Genomic DNA, 23,484 nt, shown 5'->3' with positions numbered 1-23,484 from the left:
TGTTTCTAGTTCTGCATCTTCAGCATATAGGGACAGTGTGACGTCCCCCTTCCAGGTGTGGAACCTTTGCTGTTTACAGCTTAATGTCCTAGAAAGCCCCACAATTGAATCAAAACTTAGCCCAGGCCAAGGGCAAGAAGCCCCTATTAGAATGAAAACAGAGCTCAATGCCCTTGAAGGCCCCATATCAAAATGTAAACAGAACTTGAGGAATTGCTCCAGCCCTTCTGGAGGTTCCCGAGACCAGCCCTTAAAACTAAGCTAAAACCCACCTCAGGGTCCAAGTCCATGCTCCGCTTGTTGGGTACACTTGGACACAAGCTCGAGGTGGTAAATAAACCCTCGTGTGTTTGCATCACTGTTGGCTTCTCGGAGGGTTCTCGGATTCGCAATCTTGGGCACGACAGTCTGAGATAAAAAAAGAAAACCAAAAGAAGCTCGGACGCCTGTAGAGTGAACGCAGGATTCTGAGAGAAGTGGCGGAGACCCGGGGACTTGAGGGATCTTCTGTGGAGGCCCCTGCAAACTGGGGGGCAGTATGCTAAGCCCCAGAGCCAGAGGACCCAGAGACCCCACCCGCATCCCGCCCATCTGGACCGGGTCTCTGGGAGGAGCACAGCGCCACCCGCTGGAGGCCAGACGCGCTGACGCCCACACCGCCTCAGACCCCGCAGATACATCTCACAGGCAGATGTGCACCTGACAATCAGCGCCATGGCCAATCCCCAGACCCTGCACAGACCACTCGCTGCCACCAAGGTGTCAGACCACAGAGGTTGCAGAGCTTCAGCTCTGCTTGGAAAGTAGGGTCTAGCTTCCTTTGTACTTTGTGCTTTATTTTCATTTATTTTCTTTGATTCTTTTTTATAAATTGCCTTATTTTAATTTTTATGTATGTACCTTATATATTTCTTATTTTTATTTTCATGGTACTTTAATTGTGTTTCTTATTTTGGGACTTAGACTCTTTTAACAACCAGACAAAAATAATCTGGTAGTTTTTTTGGGGAGGGCAGTTGTTATTGTTTTTCTTGGTTTTCTTTTTCTTCCGTCTTTCTTTTCTGGAAAAAATAATGAGATGGAGAAATTCACCTCCATAAAATAATATGAGGTAATACTCACAACCAGGAAGTCCATCAATACAAATATATGATGTCTAACTACAGTTTCGAACAATGATTATAAAGATAGCATCTGGGCTGGAAAAAGAGCACAGAAGAAAACTAGAGAATCCCTTACTGTAAATAAAAGAATTTAAATCTAGTCAGGCCAACGTTAAAAATGCTATAACTGAGATGCAGTACCAAGTGGAAGCATTAAAAACAAGGAAGGTTATGGACCATAGAGGCAGATTTCGGAACTCAGCCACTTATTAAAACAATAACATTCATATCATGGGAGACTCCCAAGATGAAGACAGAGGAAAGGTGGGCTTGCTCAGCCATTAGAAACGACAAATAACCACCTTTTCCTTCAACATGGTTGGAACTGGAAGGTATTATGCTGAGTGAAGTAAGTGAATCAGAGAAAGACAAATATTGTATGTTCTCATTCACTTGGGGAATATAGGTAATAGTGAAAGGGAATATAGGGGAAGGGAGAAGAAATGTGTGGGAAATATCAGAAAGGGAGACAGAATATAAAGACTCCTAACTCTGGGAAACGAACTAAGGGTGATATAAGGGGAGGAGGGCGGGGGTGGGGGTGAATGTGTGACGGGCACTGAGGGGGGCACTTGACGCGATGAGCACTACTGGGTGTTATTCTGTATGTTGGCAAATTGAACACCAATAAAAAGTAAATTTATTTTTAAGGAAAGAAGAAAGAAAGAAAGAAAGAAAGAAAGAAAGAAAGAAAGAAAGAAAGAAAGAAAGAAAGAAAGAAAGAAAGAAAGAAAGAAAGAAAGAAAGAGTGGCACCTGTGTGGCTCAGTTAGTTAAGCTTCTGCCTTAGGGTCAGATCATGATCCAGGTCCCAAGGAAGGCTCCCTCTTCAGCAGGGAACCTGCTTCTCCCTCGCCCTCTGCCCCTCTAGCACATGTTTTTCACTCCTCTCTCTCTGAAATGAATAAATATCATCTTTCAAAAAGAAACAAACAAACCCAGAGGGAAAAGAAATCTCCCATGTAGAAGATTTTCAAACAATTTGTGCAGACATTCCACCCTCAAGTTCCTGAGCATAGCTTCCCACTCTTAGGTGTGCAATACACATAGTAACTTCTTCTACAAAATATATTATGAAAAACTTAAAATAATAATAATAATAATAATAATAATAATAATAATAAAGAATCATATTACTACGGAGAAACCTGACAAACACTACCTCAGCAAGATGATCAGATCAATACCAGGACTGATAAATCATGTTGATAGTATCTATCCTTTATATGATATAATAAAAATGGCATTATATCTCTGTATATAATCCACAAAAACAGTTCAATCATGAGATAAACAACAGATATGTCCCAACTGAGGGAAATTTTACAAAATACTCTACTTCTCAACGTGTTCCAGTTCAACAACAACAAGGAAAGGCTGAGAGACTGTCACAATCCAGAGGAGCCTAAGAAAACATGAGGACAAATGGAGTGTGGTATGAGGGATGGTGATTTAGCAAAAACTAAGGAAATCTGAATAAAGTATGGTCTCTGGTTATTGCGAAAATTTTAATATTGATTCATTAGCTAATATTTGTACCGTACTGATATAAGATATCGATTATTGGGGAAATTGAGTGCAAGTGCATGAGAATTCTCTGTACTATCTTCCCAATTTCCTTATAAATCTTTGTTTTCTTTCTAAAAAATAGGATTTAATTTGAAAATTGAACACGTATAATGCCTCCTCAACCTGAAAAGCAGTAAAGGATAATAAATAGCAAAAATCAGATAAAAATACTTCTAGTACAATAGACACCATATTGCAAGTGCATTTAAAATTAGCAATGTATAACATTTATTTCCTTGACATTTGACTTCCAAAGAGTTCAAAGTGTTTCAGTGTCAGTTGAAATAGGGGAAGAATCTCAGGGAAGAATCCTTCACATAATAATAGGAACATTGGTACTAATGTCTCTCAATTATTTCCAAATCCATAAAGATGCATTTCCTGATGAGTGACTGAGCTGTGAAGAAAAAGATGAGAAACACTCATCCCTTTGAATTACTTGTGTCAGAATATTTTAACCATAGTATTATGGATAGTAAATTATCCTTATTAACAGGAAATATGTCTCAGAGTGGAATCTGAGCAATCAGATGGGCAGAGAAAAAATGCTTTATCTCGCTCCTGCACTTTTAAAGACAAGGGAGAACTTTTCTATGTACAAAGTCAGTTGTCAAGATAGCCTTAGGGAATAAGAGTCTGCAGCATGGAATCCTGTTGCACTGCCGGGACGCCTGTGCCCCAGGTCTTCCTGATCTCAAATCTCTGGGCCTGTCCCACAAAACAGGCTGCCATGCTGAGGTCATTTGCAATTTCTCTCTTAGGAGCTCCAGGGAGGGGGGCATGAGCTAGATAGGACGGGACGGGATGCTTGGAGGCCGAGAACATTACGGCCATTCTACTTTAAGTTCAGTATTAGCACACGTCCAGCAATCCCAGGCCCCTGTGAAGAAAGCTGAAATTTGCATTACTTCAGTTACTGGAAAAAAACAAGTTTACAGCTTAATTTCTTAGAAAGCCCCACAATAGAATAAAAACTGAGCCTAAGCAAAGGGCTGGACACCCCAATTAGAATGAGAGGAGAGCTCAATGCCCTTGAAGGCCCCATATCAAAATGTAAACAGAACTTGAGGAATTGCTCCAGCTCTTCTGGACGTCCCCGAGACCAGCCCTTAAAACTAAGCTAAAACCTTCCTCGGGGTCCAAATTCCTGTTCCACTGTGTGGCCTATACTTGAACACATGCTCGAGTTTGTAAAACAACCCTTGGGTGTTTGCATCAGTGTTGGCTCCTTAGTGGTTTCTCAGATTCGACATCTTGGGCACAACACCCCCATGACCCCTCCCCACCTGGACTGGCCTCCTGTCCCCTCCCACCCAGGCTGACCCTCAGTCACTTCCCCGCCCACTACAGCTGGGCACAGGCCCTCACACAGTTCCACAGGCACGGTGGGCACTCCCGCCGTCCCCAGCCTCCCAGGGGAAGGAAGGAGGTTTCGGCAGGACACACTCCCATGGTGGCCCCAGGGCTCCCTGCCCAGGAGAGCACCTGGTGACAGGTCGGGGTCTGTGTCCCTGATGCCAGCTCCTCCTCCCCGGTTTTCCCACAGGAAATGAAGGAGGAGGCACTGGTCTCCTCCAGGGACATCACGCAGGTGGACCTGGACGTCAACAGGACGTTCAGCAGTCACATCATATTTTGGGACTACTACGGGATAGGGTGAGGTTGAGGGGCCAGGGGGGATCAAGACCCAGGAGAGTACCGGGGGATTCTGGGTAGGGAAAACGGGGCTTCCGAGTCGGGGGGCAGAACAGCAACCAACAACACACCGCTCCATGGTAGGGTGTTGGGGATTACCTCTGTGCCCCCACCCCCGGGGCCTCAGGCATGAGGAGGCCACTAGGATGGGGTCTCCAGGGCTTGCCATGGGAGCTGAACCCCAAAGGGGAGAGGGACGACCCCCTGAGAAGCAGGGGATGGGTTGATGGCGTGGGGGACAGGAACCGGACCTGGGTGCCAGGCGGAATGGCCGCAGCGGAGCAGGACACACTTCGATCCCATGAGGGTCAGACGGGTCAGAGTAACACCCACTCTCGGTGCTTTACAGGTTTCTAAATTCTATGCATTTAATTTGAGACAATTTGCAATTTGAAAACACACATAGTATGATGAACCCCAGATAATGCCCCCGGTCCAGCCAGGGTCCTGCACTGACCACACCACGCCCCAGGGGCAGATGTCACAGCAAACCCCAGACTGGAGTCTCCTTTAAGTGTAGACGTCTCCTTGTGCATCTTAGAGGAAGGGGATGCCCTGTGTCAGCAGGCCCACCACGACATCCCCCTCATTCCCCACTCCCACTCCATCTGCCTACATCATCATTCCCCATGGCATCCCACCTACACCATCCCCCTCAAACCCACACAGCCCCACACAATCCCCACCCACACTATACCCCAACACCATCCCCCCTACACCATCCCCCATAATCCACCACCATCATACCCCTGCCCCCACACCATCCACCCCCACACCAATGGCTCCCAGCAAGGACGCGGTGCAGGTGCCCCCTGTGGGACATACTCAGCCTCCCCGGGTTCTCTGGAAACCCTGCTCCCATCAGAAGCCTGGGTGTCCCATAGAGTACCCAGGGGTTGCAGGGAGGAGGGAAGACAGGGAGCCCCTGAAAGGGTGTGTGCAGGTGAGTGGTGCTGAGTATGCACTGTGCCCTGTCTCCGCCCACTGTCCCTCCCAGAGGGCGGCTTACACTGCACAGAACACCAGCCCCTAACCAGGGGTATCTGGACTGGCCTGGCCCCAGGCTCTGTGAGGGTGGGTGTGATTTGAGCCCCCGCCCCAGTCCCAACAAAAAGACTAATGGGATCCAGCCCCCCATTGCCCTGTCCAGCGCTGGATTCTGGCCCCACGCTGAGCGAGCCCTCTCACAGCTGGATGTGGCCTCCTGGGCCCTGGGGGTGCCCCACAGATCTAGGTCGCTGACCTGGGGCAGCCCTGGGGATCCCGGGACACCCAAGGTTGGAGAGAGCAGAGGTGGGCCGGTGGGGCCCACCCGAACCCACACCAGGAGGCAGGCTCCTCCAGGTGCTGGGGCCCCAGGGGCCAAGTGGCTGGGGTCCAGCTGCCCTGCGGGGACCCAGCTAGGAACCCATGAGCTGCAGGTCAAGGTCAGCTCTGCTGTCCTCAGAACCGTCTCTCAGGCTGAAACCTCAGGACACATGCCCCCACCCGAGGTCCACACGTGCTCCCAGGTGGGGGACTCCAGCACTCACACCCCACCCATGTGATTCTTGCCCTCCCCTAAAGGACAGACATTCCCTCCACAGGGGAAGGCGCACACCCTCCACTCTAAGCCCGTTTGCTGTAGAATGTCAATAAAGTGTTGTGGTGCGAAAATGCACAGCCAGCCCATTTCTGTGTCTCCCAGAACTCTGTGCACGGGGCGTGGACAGACCCACAGAGAGGAGGAGGGGGCACCACCCAGTCCCCAAACAGCCCCTGCACGGGCACTGCAAGGCACACAAGCTGACGTCCCCACGTGCCTTCCAGGGGCGGCCAGATGCCAGGGTCAGGACCCCACAAACTATACTGGGACTCAGCCTGTGCCCCCGGGCCAGGAGGGCCTGGGACAGAGTGATGGCCAGGGAGCCTCAGGTCACCAGGGTCTCTGTAAAGGGACCTGGGATGTCTGTGCTCCCTCTGTCAAGGGGGCGGGGGCTGGCTGGTTTCTGGGGTACTTCCTCCTCTCCCCGCATCTCTGTGCCTGTGTGCCTGGGGAACAGAGGGCCTGTGGGGCCATCAGCGTGACCCTGGAAGGGATGTCAGGACAGTAGGCCCTTGTGTTGTGCCCAGGATTGCAAATCCAAGAAACCACAGATGAGCCGACATCGATGCAAACTTCCGAGGATTTCTTTACAAGCTGGAGCTTGAGTCCAAGTGCACCCAACACAGCGGAGCAGGGATTTGGACCCTGAGACTAAGAGGCGTAGCAGCTTTATACGGGCCAGTGGCCCATGGGATACACAGAAAGTTGCACAGTCGTGTCGGTCCACGTGCAGGTGGCCGATTGAATTACACCTTACCCTATAGGATCCACTTGACCTGGCCTATTACTTTGGTCAGAATCGGAGTGCAGTTTTGGCGGGCACAAAGCAGAGTTACATTGTTATGAGCCTATTTCTGATTAGGGTGTGCCCAGCGGCTTGACTGGGTTGGGGCAGCGCCTTAAGACATAAGTAGGTCATGAGGGGGTCATAGGGGAGGTGGCGGGTGTAACACAAAATGGAATCAGTCCTGCTCTACTTGTCCAGGGGTAGGGGATTTTTGTTATATTTCCTGGGTCCCACACTTGCAGATCACGCACCTGGGCCACCCTCACCAAATGGACTCAGTGTGCACACCTTGTGGTGCTGGATATCTCACACCAGTGTGTAGAGGGCACCCTCCTCACCCTAGTGAGTAGGGACTGGGTGAACATGGTGCTCGGCCTGAAGGTCAGGCAGCACAGGGCACTGAGGAACCCCAGCCCCATCACCACCCCTACTCCCACACACAGGCTCCCCAAGGCTCCCCATAATGGGCACCCGGCGCCTCTGGAGATCCCCCCAGGGCAGCCCCGAGGTCCGGCTCCCTGCTGGAGAGGCATCGGGGAGAAGAGAAGCAGGCGGCGCTTGGGGAGACCCACTGCTGGACATGGGAATGTGGCCCAGCCAGACCTTCCACCTCAGCTGACCCTCCAGCTGAAATTCATGACAGGAGCGAGCCCCGGGTCGGCCAGGAGAGCCCAGCTAGCCAACCAGCATCAGCACCAGAAATGATGTTGTACCAACCATTTCGGCGTTTGGGTGACCCAGCCAGAGGATCCGATAACTGCACGTGATAGCTTCATGTGATAGACACACAAACACCCCAAAACCAACAAAAGTCAGAATCCCCCCAGTGTTGTCAAACAGCAGCTGGATGGTTACATACACAACGCTGTGGTCCCCAATAGGATACCTGGAAGACGCTATAAACCATGACTGCAGAGGTGCTGGAGGCACGGAGATGTGCCTCTTGTGTTCCAAAAAGGAGAGCAGAGGGGCAGGAAGCATCCTCCGGAGTGGGGGGCCCTCCTAGGAAAGGACACCAGGTCCCTGTGAAGGCCACGGATGGTGAAATTTTCCTCCTCTCTTTCAGCTTCTGCTTTTCCTCCTAAATGCCATTTTCCTCAATCATAATAGCAAAAATTTATTTTAAGTTTTTAAATTTCTTTTTATTGGAGTCCAATTTGTATGAATTCTTTCTTCAGCAAGGGTGTCATTCAGGATAGAGAGAAAGATTTTCCCAGACAGGCAAAGTATAAAGGAGTTCATGACCACTAAACCAGTCCAGTAAGGAATTTTCAGAAGAACTATTCTAGTGGGGGAAAAAAGAGACCAAAAGCAACAAAGACTAGAAAGGACCAGAGTATGTCACCAGAAACACCAACTCTACCGGTAACACAAAGGCACAAAGTTCATGTCTTTGAATAAGCACTCTGAATGCTGATGCTAAATGCTCCAATCAAAAGATATAGGGTATCAGAGTGCCTTAAAAAACAGGATCCGGGATGCCTGGGTGGCTCTGGGTTTGAGCCTCTGCCTTTGACTCAGGGTGTGATCCTAGAGTCTGGGATCGAGTCCCATATTGGGCTCCTGGTGGGGAGCCTGCTTCACTCTTGGCCTAATTTTCTGCCTGTCTCTCTCTCTCTCTCTCTCTCTCTCTCTCATGCTCTCAAAAATAAAATCGTTATTAAAAAAACAACTCCGTCGGTATGCTGCCTACTAGATGCTCACCTTAGACCTATAGACAACAGCAGATTGAAAGTCAGGGGATGGAAAATCATCTATCACGCTAATGGTTATGAAAAGAAAGCTGGAGGACCAATACTTATATTAGAAAAACTAGATTTGAAACCAAACCCTGGGGGACACCTGGTGGCTCAGTGGTTGAGCATCTGCCTTCGGCTCAGGGTGTGTTCCTGGGATCCCAGGATCGAGTCCCACATCGGCATCCCTTTGGGGAGCCTGTCTCTCCATCTGCCTATGTTTCTGCCTCTGCTTCTCTGTGTATCTCTCATGAATAAATAAATAAAATATTTAATCTCAAAAAAGAATGAACAAATAATGTAAGAAGTGATGAAGAAGGGCATTATTTCATAGTTAAAAAGACTCTCTATATCGATCAAAGAACTAAATATTTATGCTGCCAACATGGGAGTACCTAAATATGGAAACCAAATACCAACAAACGTACAGGAACTGACTGTATTGAAAATAATACAATGACAGGGGATTTTAAAACCCACCCACTTATGGCAATGGACTGATCGTCTATGCAGAAAATCAACATGGGAACAATAGCCTTGACACACTGGACGACAGGGACTCAACAGATATAGTCTGAACATTTCTTCCTAAAGCAGAATACACATTCCTTTCAAGTGCACATGGGACATTGTCCAGCACAGATCATATCATGGGCCACAAATCAGCCCTCAACAGGTACAACAGGTACAAGAAGTTGATATCACACCCTGTATATTTTTGACTACGACGCTATGAAACTCGAAGTTGACAGTAAGAAAAAATTTGGACAGACCAAAAATATGTGGAGATTATGAACATCCTACTAGAGAATGAATGGAGCAACCAGGAAATTGCACTGCTGGGGATTTACCCCAAAGATACAGATGCAGTGAAACGCCAGGACACCTGCACCCCAATGTTTATAGCAGCAATGGCCACGATAGCCAAACTGTGGAAGGAGCCTCGGTGTCCAACGAAAGATGAATGGATAAAGAAGATGTGGTTTATGTATACAATGGAATATTACTCAGCTATTAGAAATGACAAATACCCACCATTTGCTTCAACGTGGATGGAACTGGAGGGTATTATGCTGAGTGAAGTAAACCAGTCGGAGAAGGACAAACATTATATGTTCTCATTCATTTGGGGAATATAAATAATAGTGAAAGGGAATATAAGGGAAGGGGGAAGAAATGTGTGGGAAATATCAGAAAGGGAGACAGAACGTAAAGACTGCTAACTCTGGGAAACGAACTAGGGGTGTTGAAGGGGAGGTGGGCGGGGGGTGGGAGTGAATGGGTGACGGGCACTGGGGGTTATTCTGTATGTTAGTAAATTGAACACCAATAAAACAAATGAAAATGAAAACATGTTTCTCCAAACCTCTGGGATGTAGCAAAGGCAGTCCAAAGGGAGAAATACATAGCAATACAGGCTTACCTCAGGAAACAAGAAGTCTGGGATCGCTGGGTGATGCAGCAGTTTAGCGCCTGCCTTTGGCTCAGGGCGCGATCCTGGAGACCCGGGATTGAATCCCACGTCGGGCTCTCGGTGCATGGAGCCTGCTTCTCCCTCTGCCTATGTCTCTGCCTCTCTCTCTGTGTGACTATCATAAATAAATAAAAAGTAAATAAAATGTTTTTTAAAAAAAGGAAACAAGAAGTCTCTAATACACAATCTAACCCTACAGCTAAAGGAGATGGAAAAGGCATAGCAAACAAAGCCTAAAGCCTACAGAAGATGGGAAAAAATAAAGATAAGAGCAGAAATAAACAATACAGAAATAAAAAAACAGTAGAATGGAATAACAAAACTAAGAGCTGGTTCTTCAGAATAATTAATAAAATGGATCAAGCCCTAGCCAGCCTTATCAACGAGAAAAGAGAAAAGACCTAAATAAATAAAATCACAAATGAGAGAAGAGAGATCACAATCAACACCAGAAAAATAAGACAGTTATAAGGGAAAACTATGAAAGCTTATACACTAACATACTGGAAGAAATGGAGGAAATGGACAAATCCCTTGAAATGTGCAAATGAGCAAAACTGAAATAGGAAGAAATAGAAAATGTGAACAGACCCATAAATAGCAAAGGAATTGAATCAGCAAGGCACCTGGCTGCCTCAGTGGTTGAGCATCTGCTTTGGCTCAGGTCATGATCCCGGGGTCCTGGGGGATCACGTCCCACATCAGGCTCCCCACATAGAGCCTCATTTTCCCTCTGCCTCTCTGTGTCTCTCATGAATACTTAAGTAAAGGTGCAGCCACTGTGGAAAACAGTCTGGAGGGTCCTCGAGAAGTTAAAAATAAGGGATCCCTGGGTGGCGCAGCGGTTTGGTGCCTGCCTTTGGCCCAGGGCGTGATCCTGGAGACCCAGGATCGAATCCCACATCGGGCTCCCGGTCCATGTAGCCTGCTTCTCCCTCTGCCTGTGTCTCTGCCCCTCTCTCTGTGACTATCATAAAAAATTTTTGAAAAAAGAAGTTAAAAATAGAGTTACCCTCTGATTCCAAAATTAAACAGCTAGGTATTTACCCTGAGGATACAAAAGTAGTTTATTAGATTCAAAGAGGGACACGCAGCCCGGTGTTGGTAGCAGCGTTATCAACAACAGCCAATCTGTGGATACAGCTAAAATGTCCACCGACAGATGAATGGGCAGAGACGATGTGGTAAATATACACACTGCGACATCACTGGGTTATCAGAAGGGATGAAATGAAGCCATTTCCAATGACGTGGGAGAATTGGAAAGACTTATGCTAAATGAACTCAGTCAGTCAGAGAAAGACAGATACCACATACCATACAATTGCATTAACATGTGAATTTTAGGAAAACAAACAAACTGGCAAAGGGGCGGAGGGGAGGGATGAGAGAAGCAAACCAAGATACACACTCTTAACCACACAGAATAAACTAATAAATACCAGAGGAAGGTGGGGGGGGAGGGAAATCAGGGGATAGGGATTGTGGAAGTCACCTCTGACCAGTACCAGGCATTGTATCCAAGGGTTGAATCACTATGTGGTAAACCTGAAACTATATCATACTGTGTTTACAAAGAGGAATTCAAGTAAAACTTTAAAATAATAATTGGTAGTATTGATGAAAAATGTGCGCACTAGAGATAAAATCAGAAAGTCAACTGAAAATCCAAATAAAGAGTATTTAGAGCCACAAAACCCCTCCTTACCTCAGCTCAGGAGAAGACTGCCATGCCTATTCTCACCCAAGTAAAAGCCTGGATTTTGATTCTCTGGGGAGGCCACTGACTTGGTGGAGTCAAGCTATCTTTGAACCCAAAACCTAAATAGAGTGCATAAAACTAAACTGCCCAAGATATTAGGAGTCCCAGTGCAGGACATGCCAAGACCCAAACTCTAACCATACACAGACATAAGCCTAACCCTACACTTAAGCCTAATGTTAACCTAAACCTTAAACAAGACCTATCACTAATCGAAAACCAAACACAAACCCCAAGACCGAAATGTGGACCAGACTTTTACCAAGTTCCGCAAAACTCACTCAACCCTCTTCCACTGTGGGCGGGACCGCGGGCTGCTGCAGCCGCCCTGGAAACAGTGTGGAGGCTCCTCAGGAAGTTACAAATAGAGCTGTAGGGTCAGTTTGTGTCCCCTGACTTTACTGAACTCACTCCTTAGTTCTAACAGGTTTTGGTGGAGGCTCTCAGGTTTCCTGTTTCTAGTACCACCTCTTCAGCATATAGGGACAGTGTGAGTTCCCCTTCCAGTTGTGAGACCTTTACTGTTCACATCTTAATGTCCTAGAAAGCCCCACAATAGAATAAAAACTGAGTCCAGCTCAAGGGCAGGAAGCCCCTATTAGAATGAGAACAGAGCTCAATGCCCTAGAAGGCCCCATATCAAAATGAAAACAGAACTTGAGGAATTGCTCCAGCCCTCCTGGAGGTCCCAAGACCAGCCCTTAAAACTAAGCTAAAACCCACCTCGGGGTCCAAGTCCCTGCTCCGCTCTGTCGGGTATACTTGGACACAAGCTCAAGCTTGTAAATAAACCCTCGTGTGTTTGCATCGGAGTCGACATCTCGGTGGTTTCTCGGATTCGCAATCTTGGGCACAACAGTCTGATATAAAAAAAACAAAACCAAAAGAAGCTCGGACACAGGCAGAGTAAAAGCAGGGTTCTGAGAGAAGCAGCGGAGACCCGGGGGCCTAGCGGCTCTTCTGTCGAGGCCCCTGCAGACAGGTGGGGGGGCGGAAAACTCAGCCCCAGAGCCAGAGGACCCAGCGTCCCCACCCGCATCCCGCCCATCAGCACAGAGACTCAGGGAGCAGCACAGTGCTGCCCACTGGAGGCCAGAGGCGCTGATGCCCACCCCGCCTCTGACCCCACAGGTGCATCTCCCTGGCAGATGTGCACCTGAGAATCAGTGCCAAGACCCATTCCGAGACCCTGCACAGACCATTCACCGCCAGCAAGTTGTCGGACCACAGAGGCAGCAGAGCTTCAGCTCTGCCTAGAAAGTACGGACTAGATTCCTTTGTACTTTGTGCTTTATTTTCATTTATTTTCTTTGATTCTTTTTTATTAATTGCCTTATTTTAATTTTTATGTATGTACCGTATATATGTCTTATTTTTACTTTCATGGTATTTTAATTGTTTTTCTTACTTTGGGATATAGCATCTCTAACAAGCAGGCAAAAATAATCTGGTGGGTTTTTTTTGGGGGGGGAGGGCAGTTGTTATTGTTTTTCTTGTTTTTTCTTTTTCTTCCTTCTTTCTTTTCTGGAACAAATAATGAGATGGAGAAATTCACCTCCATAAAATAACATGAGGTTCTACTCGCAGCCAGGAAGTTCATCAATACACATATATGATGTCTAACTACTGTTTAAAACAATGATTATAAAGACAGCAGCTGGGCTAGAAAAAGAGCACAGAAGACAACTAGAGAAACCTTTACTGTAGAAATAAAAGAACTAAAATCTAGTCAGGCCAATGTTAAAAATGCTATAACTGAGATGCAGTGCCAAGTGGAAGCCTTCAAAACAAGAAAGGTTATGGACCACAAGACAGACGTAGGGAAGTCAGCCACTTATTAAAACAATAATATTCATATCATGGGAGACACAGAAGATGAAGAGATAGAAAAGGTGGGACTTGCTCAGACATTAGAAATGACAAATACCCACCATTTGATTCAACGTGGATGGAACTGGAAGGTATTATGCTGAGTGAAGTAAGTCAATCGGAGAAGGACAAACATTGCATGTTCTCATTCACTTGGGGAATATAAATAAGAGTGAAAGGGAATATAAGGGAACGGAGAAGAAATGTGTGGGAAATATCAGAAAGGGAGACAGAACATAAAGACTCCTAACTCTGGGAAATGAACTAGGGGTGATGGAAGGGGAGGAGGGTGGGTGTGGGTGTGAATGGATGACGGGTACTGACAGGCTGAGCACTGTGTGTTGTTCTGTATGTGGGCAATTGAACACCAATAAAAAGTAAATTTATTATTAAAAAAAAAGAAAAAGAAAGAAAAAGTGGCATCTGGGTGGCTCAGTCACTTAAGCTTCTGCCTTAGGCTCAGATCATGATCCAGGTCCCAAGGCAGGCTCCCTGTTCAGCAGGGAACCTGCTTCTCCCTCTCCATCTGCCCCTCTCGCTCTTGGTTATTCTCTCCTCTCTCTTTCAAATAAATTAATGACACCTTTAAAAAGAAACAAACAAACAAACCCAGAAGGACAAAAATCTCCCATGTAGAAGAATTTCAAAGAAGTTGTGCAGACATTCCACCCTCAAGTTGATTAGCATAGCTTCCCTCTCTTATTTCCGGAAGACACATAGTAACTTCCTTCTACAAAATATAATATGAAAATCAGTATACAAAATTGATACAATAATAATAATAATAAGAAGAAGAAGAAGAAGAAGAAGAAGAAGAAGAAGAAGAAGAAGAAGAAGAAGAATCACTTTACTATGGAGAAAGCTGACAAACACGACCTCAGCAAGATGATCAGATCGATACGAAGACTGATAAATCATGTTGATAATATCTATCCTTTATATGATATAATGAAAATGGCAGTATATCTCTTTATATAATCCACAAAAAGAGTTTAATCATGAGATAAAAAACAGACATTTCCCAACTGAGGTAAATTTTACAAAATACTCTACTTCTCAAAGTGTTCCAGTTCAACGATAACAAGGAAAGGCTGAAAGACTGTCACAATCCAGAGGAGCCTAAGAAAAAATGAGTACAAATGGAATGGGATATGAAGGATGGTAATTTAGCAAAAACTAAGGAAATCTGAATAAAGTATGGTCTTTGGTTAATGAGAATATTTTAATATTGATTCAAGGCTAATATTGTACCTTCCTAATATACCACCACCATCATATCCCTACCCCACACCATCCACCCCCACACCATCCGCCCCCAGCAAGGACCCAGTGCAGCTGCCCCCTGTGGGACATGCTCAGCCTCCCTGGGGTTCTCTGGATACCCTGCTCCCATCAGAAGCCCAATTCTCCCATAGAGAACCCAGAGGTTGCAGGAGGAAGGAAGGCAGCGATCCCTGAAAGGCTGGGGGTAGGTGAGTGGTGCAGAGGACACATTGGGCCCTGCCCTCGCCCACTGTCCGTCTTGGAGGGCAGCACAACCTGCACAGGACACCAGCCCCTAACCCAGAGGGACCTGGGCTGACCTGGCTCTGCGCTCTGTGGGAGCTAGGTTGATTTGAGCCCCTCCCAGGCCCAACAAAAAGACTAATGGGATCCAGGTCCCCATGGTCCTGGCCAGCCCTGGATTCTGGCCCCAGGCTGAGCAAGCCCTCTCACAGGTGGATGTGGCCTCCTGGGCCCTGGGAATGCCCCACAGATCCAGGTCACTAACCTAGGGCAGGCCGGGGGATCCCGGGACACCCCAGGGTGGGGAGTGGATGGATAGGCCGGTTGGCCCCACCCAACCCCACACCAGGAGGCAGGCTCTTCTAGGTATTGGGGCCCCAGAGGGCCCAAGGCAGGTGTCCAGCTGCCCTGTGGGTCCCAGGACAGGAGCCCATGAGCTGCAGGTCCAGGTCATCTCTGCTGTCCTCAGAATAGTCACTCAGGCTGAAATCTCAGGACACACACCCCCACCTGGAGTCCACACATGTTCCCACAATGTGGACTCTAGCACCCGCCCCTCCACACCTTGTGATTATTGCCCTCCCCTAAAGGACAGAAAGGTCTCCCTCCCCAGGGGAAGGCGCGCATTAGGCTCTGAGCCCCTTTGCTGTAGAAAGTCAATAAAGTGTTGTGCGAAAATGCACAGCCAGCCCGTTTCTGTGTCTCCCAGAACTCTGTGCATGGGGCGTGGAGAGACACCCAGAGAGGAGGAAGGGGCACAATCCAGGCCCCAAACAGCCCCTGCAGGGGCGCCACCAGGTACACAGAGCTGATGTCCCCACATGCCATCCAGGGGCAGCCAGACGCCAGGGTCAGGACCCCACAGACTTTGCTTGGACTCAGGCTGTGTCCCCCGGGCCAGGGGGGGCTGGGACAGAGTGACAGCCAGGGAGCTTCAGGTCACCAGGGTCTGTGCACAGCGACCAGGAGGTCTGTGCACCCTCTGTCCTGATGAATGAGGATGGCCGAGTTCCGGGGCACTTATTCCCCTCCCCGCTTCCCCATGCCTGTGTGCCTGGGGCACAGAGGGCCTGTGGGGTGGTCAGCGTGGCCCCGGAAGGGATGTCAGGACACCAGGCCCTGGTGTTGTGCCCAAGATTGTAAATCAGGGAAACCACCAAGGAGCCCACACCGATGGAAACTCCCGAGGGTTTCTTTACAAGCTGAAGCTTGGGTGTAATTGCACCCAACACAGTGGAGCAGGGACGTGGATCCCGAGAATAAGAGGCATAGCAGCTTTATAGGGGCCAGTGGCCCATGGAATACGCAGAAAGTTGCACAGTCATGCCGGTCCACACGCAGGTGGCCAATTGAATTACACCTTACCAAATAGTATCCACTTGAGCTGGCCTATTACTTTGGTCAGAATCGTCGCACAGTTTTGGGGGGCACAAAGCAGGGAGGGTTACATTGTTATGAGCCAATTTCAGAATAGGGTGTGCCCAGCGGCCTGACTAGGGTGTGGCAGCGCCTTAAGCAAAAAGCAGCTCATGTGAGGGTCATAGGGGAGGAGGCGGGTGTAGCACAAAATGGAATCAGTCCTGCTCTGCTTGTCCAGGGGTAGGGGATTTTTGTTAACTTTCCTGGGTCCCACACTTGCAGCTCACGAACCTGGGCCACCCTCACCAGGTGGACTCAGCCTGCACACCTTGTGGTGCTGGATCTCTCATACCAGCATGTGGAGGGCACCCTCCTCTCCCTAGTGAGTAGGGGCTGGGTGAGCATGGGGCTCGCCAGAAGGCCTGGCAGCACAGGGGACCAAGAACCCCAGCCCAGATCCCAACTCGACTCCCACACACAGGCAGCAACAGGGCTCCCCGCCATGGGCAGCTACCTCCTCAGGATCTCCCCCCAGGGCGGCGCTGAGGTCTGGCTCCCTGCTGGAGAGGCATCGGGGAGAAGAGAAACAGCAGGCGCTCAGTGGGACCCCCTGCCGGATATAGGAATTTGGCCAAGTCGGACCTTCCAGCTCAGCTGACTCTCCAGCAGAAAGTCACTGCAGGAGCGAGCCCCCAGTCGGCAAGGAGAGTCCAGCTATCTACCCAGCACCAGCACCAGAAATGATGTTGTGCCAACCATTTCGGCATTTGGGTGACCCAGCCAGAGGATCAGATAGCTGCACGTGATATCTGCATGTGATAGTCACACACACAAGCAAAAACCAACAAAAGTCGGAATCCCCCCAATGTTGTCAAACAGCAGCCGGATGGTTACATATACGATGCTGTGGTCCCCAATAGGATACATGGAAGATGCAAAAAACCATGACTGCAGAGGTGCTAGAGGCACAGAGATGTGCCTGCTGGTTTCCAACAAGGAGCACAGAGGGGCAGGAAGCATCCTACGGAGGGAGGCCCCTCCTTGGAAAGGACATCATGTCCCTGTGAAGGCTACAGAGGGTGAAATCTGTCCTCCTCTCTCTTAGCTTCTGGTTTTCCTCCTAAATGCCATTTTCCTCAATCATAAGACCAAAAATTTATTTTATGTTTTTAAATTTCTTTTTATTGGAGTCCAATTTGTATGAATTCTTCCTTCAGCAAGGGTGTCATTCAGGAGAGAAAGAGAGATCATGAATTCCCAGACAGGCAAAATATAAAGGAGTTCACTTAACCAGTGACCACTTAACCAGTCCAGTAAGGAATTTTAAGAGGGACACTTCTAGTGGGAGGAAAAAAGAGACCAAAAGCAACAAATTCTAGAAAGGACCAGAGAACGTCACCAGAAACTGCAACTCCTCCTGTAACACAAAGGCACAAGTTCATATCTTTGAATAATCACTCTGAATGCCGATAGACTAAATGTTCCAATCAAAAGATATAGCGTATCAGAGTGGCTTAAACACAGGATCCGGGATGCCTGGGTGGCTCAGGGGTTGAGCATCTGCCTTTGACCCAGGCTGTGATCCTGTAGTCTGGGATTGAGTCCCATATTGGGCTCCTGGTGGGGAGTCTGCTTCTCTCTCTGCCTAATTTTCTGCCTCTCTGTCTCTCTCTCTCTCTCTCATAAATAAAATTGTTATTAAAAAAACAAGATCCATCTGTATGCTGCCTACAAGATGCTCACCTTAGACCTATAGACACCAGCAGATTGATAGTCAGGAGAGGGAAAATCATCTACCACGCTAATGGATATCAAAAGAAAGCTGGAGGACACATACTTATATCAGACAAATGAGATTTGAAACCAAACCCTGGGGGACACATGCGCAGTGGTTGAGCATCTGCCTTCGACTCAGGGTGTGATCCTGGGATCCCAGGATCGAGTCCCACATCGGCCTCCCTTAGGGGAGCCTGCCTCTCCCTCTGCCTATGTTTGTGCCTCTGCTTCTCTGTGTATCTCTCATGAATAAATAAATAAAATATTTAAATCTCAAAAAGAAAGAACAAATACTGTAAGAAGAGATGAAGAAGAACATTATTTCATAATTAAAAAGACTATCAAGATCAAACAACTAAATATTTATGCTGCCAACATGGGAGTACCTAAATATAGAAACCAATTAGCAACAAACGTACAGGAACTCACTGATAATAATATCCTGACAGAGGATTTCAACACCCACTTATGGCAATGGACCGATCGTCTATACAGAAAAACAACAAGGGAACAATAGCCTTGACACACTGGACGACAGGGACTCAACAGATATAGTTAGAATATTAGATCCGAAAGCAGAATACACATTCCGTTCAATTGCATATGGGACATTCTCCAGAACAGATCATATCAGGGCCCACAAATTAGCCCTCAACAGGTACAACCGGTACAAGAAGGTTGATATCACACCATGTACATTTTCGGACCAAGGCGCTATGAAACTGGAAGTCGACAGTAAGAAAAAAATTGGACAGACCAAAAGTACTTGGAGTTTATGATCATCCTACTAGAGAATGAATGGAGCAACCAGAAAATTAAAGAGGAAATTTAAAACAAATGAAAATGAAAACATGTTTCTCCAAACCTCTGGGATGTACCAAAGGCAGTCCTAAGAGGGAAGTACATACCAATACAGGCCTAGCTCAAGAAACAAGAAGTCTCCAATACACAACCTAACCCTACACCTGAAGGAGCTGAAAAAGGAATAGCAAACAAAGCCTAAAGGCTACAGAATAAGGGAAAAATTTAAGATGACAGCAGAAATAAACAATACAGTAACAACAAAACAGTAGAATGGAAAAACAGAACTAAGAGCTGGTTCTTCAAAATAAATAATAAAATAGATCAAGCCCTATCCAGCCTTATCAACAAGAAAAGAGAAAAGACCTAAATAAATAAAAATCACAAATGAGAGAAGAGAGATCACAATCAACACCAGAAAAATAAGACAATTATAAGGGAATACTATGAAAGATTATACGCTAACAAACTGTAAGACCTGGAAGAAATGGACAAATCCCTAGAAATGTGCAAATGAGCAAAACTGAAATACGAAGAAATAGAAAATATAAACAGACCCATAACTAGCAAAGGAATTGAATCAGCAAGGCACCTGGGTGCCTCAATGGTTGAGGCATCTGATTTGGCTCAGGGCATGATCCCGGGGTCCTGGGGGATCAACTCCCACATCAGGCTCCCCATATGGAGTCTCATTTCCCTCTGCCTATACCTCTGCCTCTCTGTGTCTCGCATGAATACATAAATAAAATCTTTAAAAAAGAGAACAGATACAAAGATGTGAAAGGACCCAAGTAAAATCACAAATGAAAAAAGAGAAATAACAACCAACACTAGAGAAATACAAACGATTATAAGAGAACATTATGAAAAATTATATGCCAGCAACCAAGAACCTGGAAGAAATAGATCAATTCCTGGAAATATATAACATAGCAAAAATGATAAAGGAAGAAATAAGAAACTTGAACACACAGATAACCAGCAACGAAATGAATCAGCAATGAAGAATCTCCCAACAGGAGACGCTTAGATCAGTAGAATTGAATGGAAAGCCGAAACAAGATACAAACCTGTAACTCTATGATCCATTAATCGACAACAAGGCAGGAGGGAATATCCAAGGCACAAAGACAAGTCTCTTCAACCAACCCTAACCCTGACCCCAGGATAAGAACAAATGGTGTTGGGAAAACCAGGCAGCCACATGCAGAAGAATCAAACTGGACCACTTTCTTACACCATATATATAAAAAATAAATTCAAAATGGATGAAAGACCTAAATGTGAGACCTGAAACCAATCAAAGAAGAAAAGATAGGCAGCAAAGTCTTCAACATTGGACAATGAATTTTCTTTCTAGATATGCCACTGAGGTGAGGGAACAAAAGCAAAAATGCTATTGGGACTTCATCAAAATGAAAAGCTTCCACAAAGTGAAGGAAACAACCAAAGCTAAAAGGCAACATACAAAATGAAAGGAGATATTGGTAAACAACACATCCAATAAAGAGTTAGTATGCAAAACACATAAAGGAAATATTAATCTCAAGATCCTAAAAACAAATTATGCAACTGGAGATGGGCAGAAAAATGAATGGACTTTGTCTCTGACAAGACAGCCAGATGGCACCAGACACATGGAAAGACACAAAGCGTCACCCATCATCAGGGAAATGCAAACCAAAACCACAATGATATGTCACCTGAGAGCCGTCATAATGGCTAAAATTAACAACACAAGAAACAACAGGTGTTGGTGAGGCAATGGAGAAAGGGTAGCCCCCTTACACTCCTGGTGGGCATGCGAACAGATGTAGTCACTGTGGAAAACAGTGTGGAGGGTCCTCGAGAAGTTAAAAAAAAAGGGGGATCCCTGGGTGGTGCAGTGGTTTGGTGCCTGTCTTTGGCCCAGGGTGCGATCCTGAAGACCTGGGATCAAATCCCACTTTGGGCTCCCAGGTGCATGGAGCCTGCTTCTCCCTTGCCTGTGTCTCTGCCTCTCTCTCTGTGACTATCATAAAAAAAAATTTTAAAAAAGAAATTGCAGAGCTAGATATTTACCCCGAGGATACAGAAGTACTTTAGTAGATTCAAGGAGGGACACACAGCCCAGTGTTTGTAGCAGCATTACAACAACAACCAAACTGTGGATACAGCCCAGATGTCCATCGACAGATGAATGGGCAGAAAGATGTGGTAAATATACACACTGCGACATCACTGGGTCATCAGAAGGGATGAAATGAAGCCATTTACAATGACGTGGAAGGAGTGGAAAGGATTTATGCTAAATGAACTCAGTCAGTCAGAGAAGACAGATACCAAATACCATACAGTTGCATTCACATGTGAATTTTTTAGAGTAGCAAACCAAGATACACACTCTTAACCACAGAGAATAAACTAATAAATACCAGGGGAAGGTGGGGGGGATGGTGAGTCAGGGGATAGGGACAGTGGAGGGCACCTGTGACAAGTACCAGGCGTTGTATCCAAGGGTCTAACCACTATGTGGTAAACCTGAAACTATATCATACCGTGTTCACAAACAGGAATTCAATAAAACTTAAAAATAATAATTGGTAGTATAGAGGAAACATGTGCGCACAAAAGATAAAATCATAAAGGCAAATGTAACTCCAAATAAAGAGTCTTAGGAGCCACAAATCCCCTCCTTAGCTCAGCTCGGGAGAAGCCTGCCATGTCTATTCTGACCCCAGCAGAAGCCTGGATTTTGATTCTCTGGGGAGGCCACTGACTTGGTGGAGTCAGGCTATCTTTGAACCCAAAACCTAAATAGAGTGCATAAAACTAAACTGCCCAAGATATTAGGAGTCCCAGTGCAGGCACATGCCAAGACAGAAACTCTAACCATATACAGACATAACCGTAACCCTACACTTAAGCCTAATGTTAACCTAACCCTTAAACAAGACCCATCACTAATCGAAAACCAAACACAAACCCCAAGACCAAAACACATTCACTGAACCTTCCTGCCAACCCTCACCCTAAATCCTAAACCTATTCTAAACCCTTAACCCTGACCCCTACCTTAAATCTAACCCTAACCTCTAACCCTAACCTTAACTTAATGTACTCAAATCCTATCCTAACCTTAACCTGTACCCTAACCCTAACCCTCTAATACTAATCCTATCTCATACCCCAAACTGTACTCTAACCTGTACCCTAAAACTAACTCCTAAACCACTCCCTATACCTATCTCTTACCCTTTTCCAAAACCATACCCTGACCCTGACCTGACCCTAAACCCTAACTAAACACTAATCATAACCCTAGCCCTAACCCCTATCCTAAACCTAACCCTCGCCCTAACCCTAAACCTAGCCCTAAATTTTACCCTAACCCCTAACCCTTACCCCTAACCCTAACTCACACCCTAACACCTCACCCTAACTGCAAACCTAAGCCCAACCCTAACTGCAACCATAACCCTAACCCCACCTCCAAACCTCCTGCCCTATCCATAAAGCCTAAACCCTAATCCTAACTCTAAATACTGTCACTAACCCTAACCTCATTCCCTTATCCCTAACCCCCATCCTAACTCCTAACCACTGACCCTTACCCTTATCCCTCACCCTAACCTCTAATCCGTAACCATAAGCTTAATCACAAATATCTAACATCTAACCTAAGCCTAACCACCAACTGACTCCCCTCCCCTGATCCTATCATTCATTCTACCCATTCACATACCCTGTGGTTCTGAGTAGTCACTTCTGATGTGGACGAGGCCCCCAACAGCGCCTCCAAAGTCCTCCAGGGGGTCCTGAGGAAGCAGGGCTCCTGTGAGTGTGGACATGGCCCCACGTGTTCCTGAGTGATAGTCAGCGGGTCCTGAGGATGGCGGGTCTCCTGTCACTGTGGACTATGCCTCACATCCTCTGGAAGACTCACAGAAGGTCCTCAGGTGGCCGGGGGCTCCTGTCAGCCTGGACATGGCCCCACGTCCCCTGAAAACTCACCGCGGATCCTGAGGAGGCTGTGGGCTCCTGTCAGCATAGACGCAGCCCCATATTTCCTGAAGCTTTAGTGCAGGTCCTGAGGAGGACGGGGTTCCTGTCAGTGTTGAGGTGACCCACATTTTCCTCAAGCCTCACCATAAGACCTGAGGAGGCTGGGGCTCCTGTCAGCATACATGTGGCCCCAAATCTTCCCAAACCTTCACAGTGGGTCCTGAGGAGGCTGGAGAATCCTGTCAGTGTGGATGAGGCACCCACATTTTTCTTAGGCTTCACCAAAGGCCCTGACAAGGCGGGGGTCTTCTGTCTGCATGGACGCATCCCATATTTCCCCAAGTCAACACCGGGTCCTAAGGAAATCAGCATCCTGTTGTGTCGATTCACCAAGGACGGGAGGGGGGGGGAGAAGGGGG

At 47.0% G+C, this 23,484-nt stretch overlaps 1 long non-coding RNA gene across 1 annotated transcript; it reads right to left on the bottom strand.

The window, feature by feature from the left end:
* Positions 1–284: 284 nt before the first annotated feature.
* On the bottom strand, positions 285–23,391 carry LOC119877871. The gene is made up of 3 exons (XR_005384191.1): positions 22,806–23,391; positions 9,958–10,123; positions 285–408 (listed from the first exon to the last, which is right to left on the bottom strand). It is a non-coding gene; the product is annotated as an uncharacterized LOC119877871 (long non-coding RNA).
* Between the last annotated feature and the right edge of the window lie 93 nt (positions 23,392–23,484).

This window comes from Canis lupus, chromosome 35, assembly GCF_011100685.1.
Source record: "Canis lupus familiaris isolate Mischka breed German Shepherd chromosome 35, alternate assembly UU_Cfam_GSD_1.0, whole genome shotgun sequence".
In the NCBI taxonomy this organism is placed as follows: Eukaryota; Metazoa; Chordata; class Mammalia; order Carnivora; family Canidae; genus Canis; species Canis lupus.
Note: the sequence above shows the minus strand (reverse complement) of the source record. Positions and strands in the feature narration are given on the sequence as shown.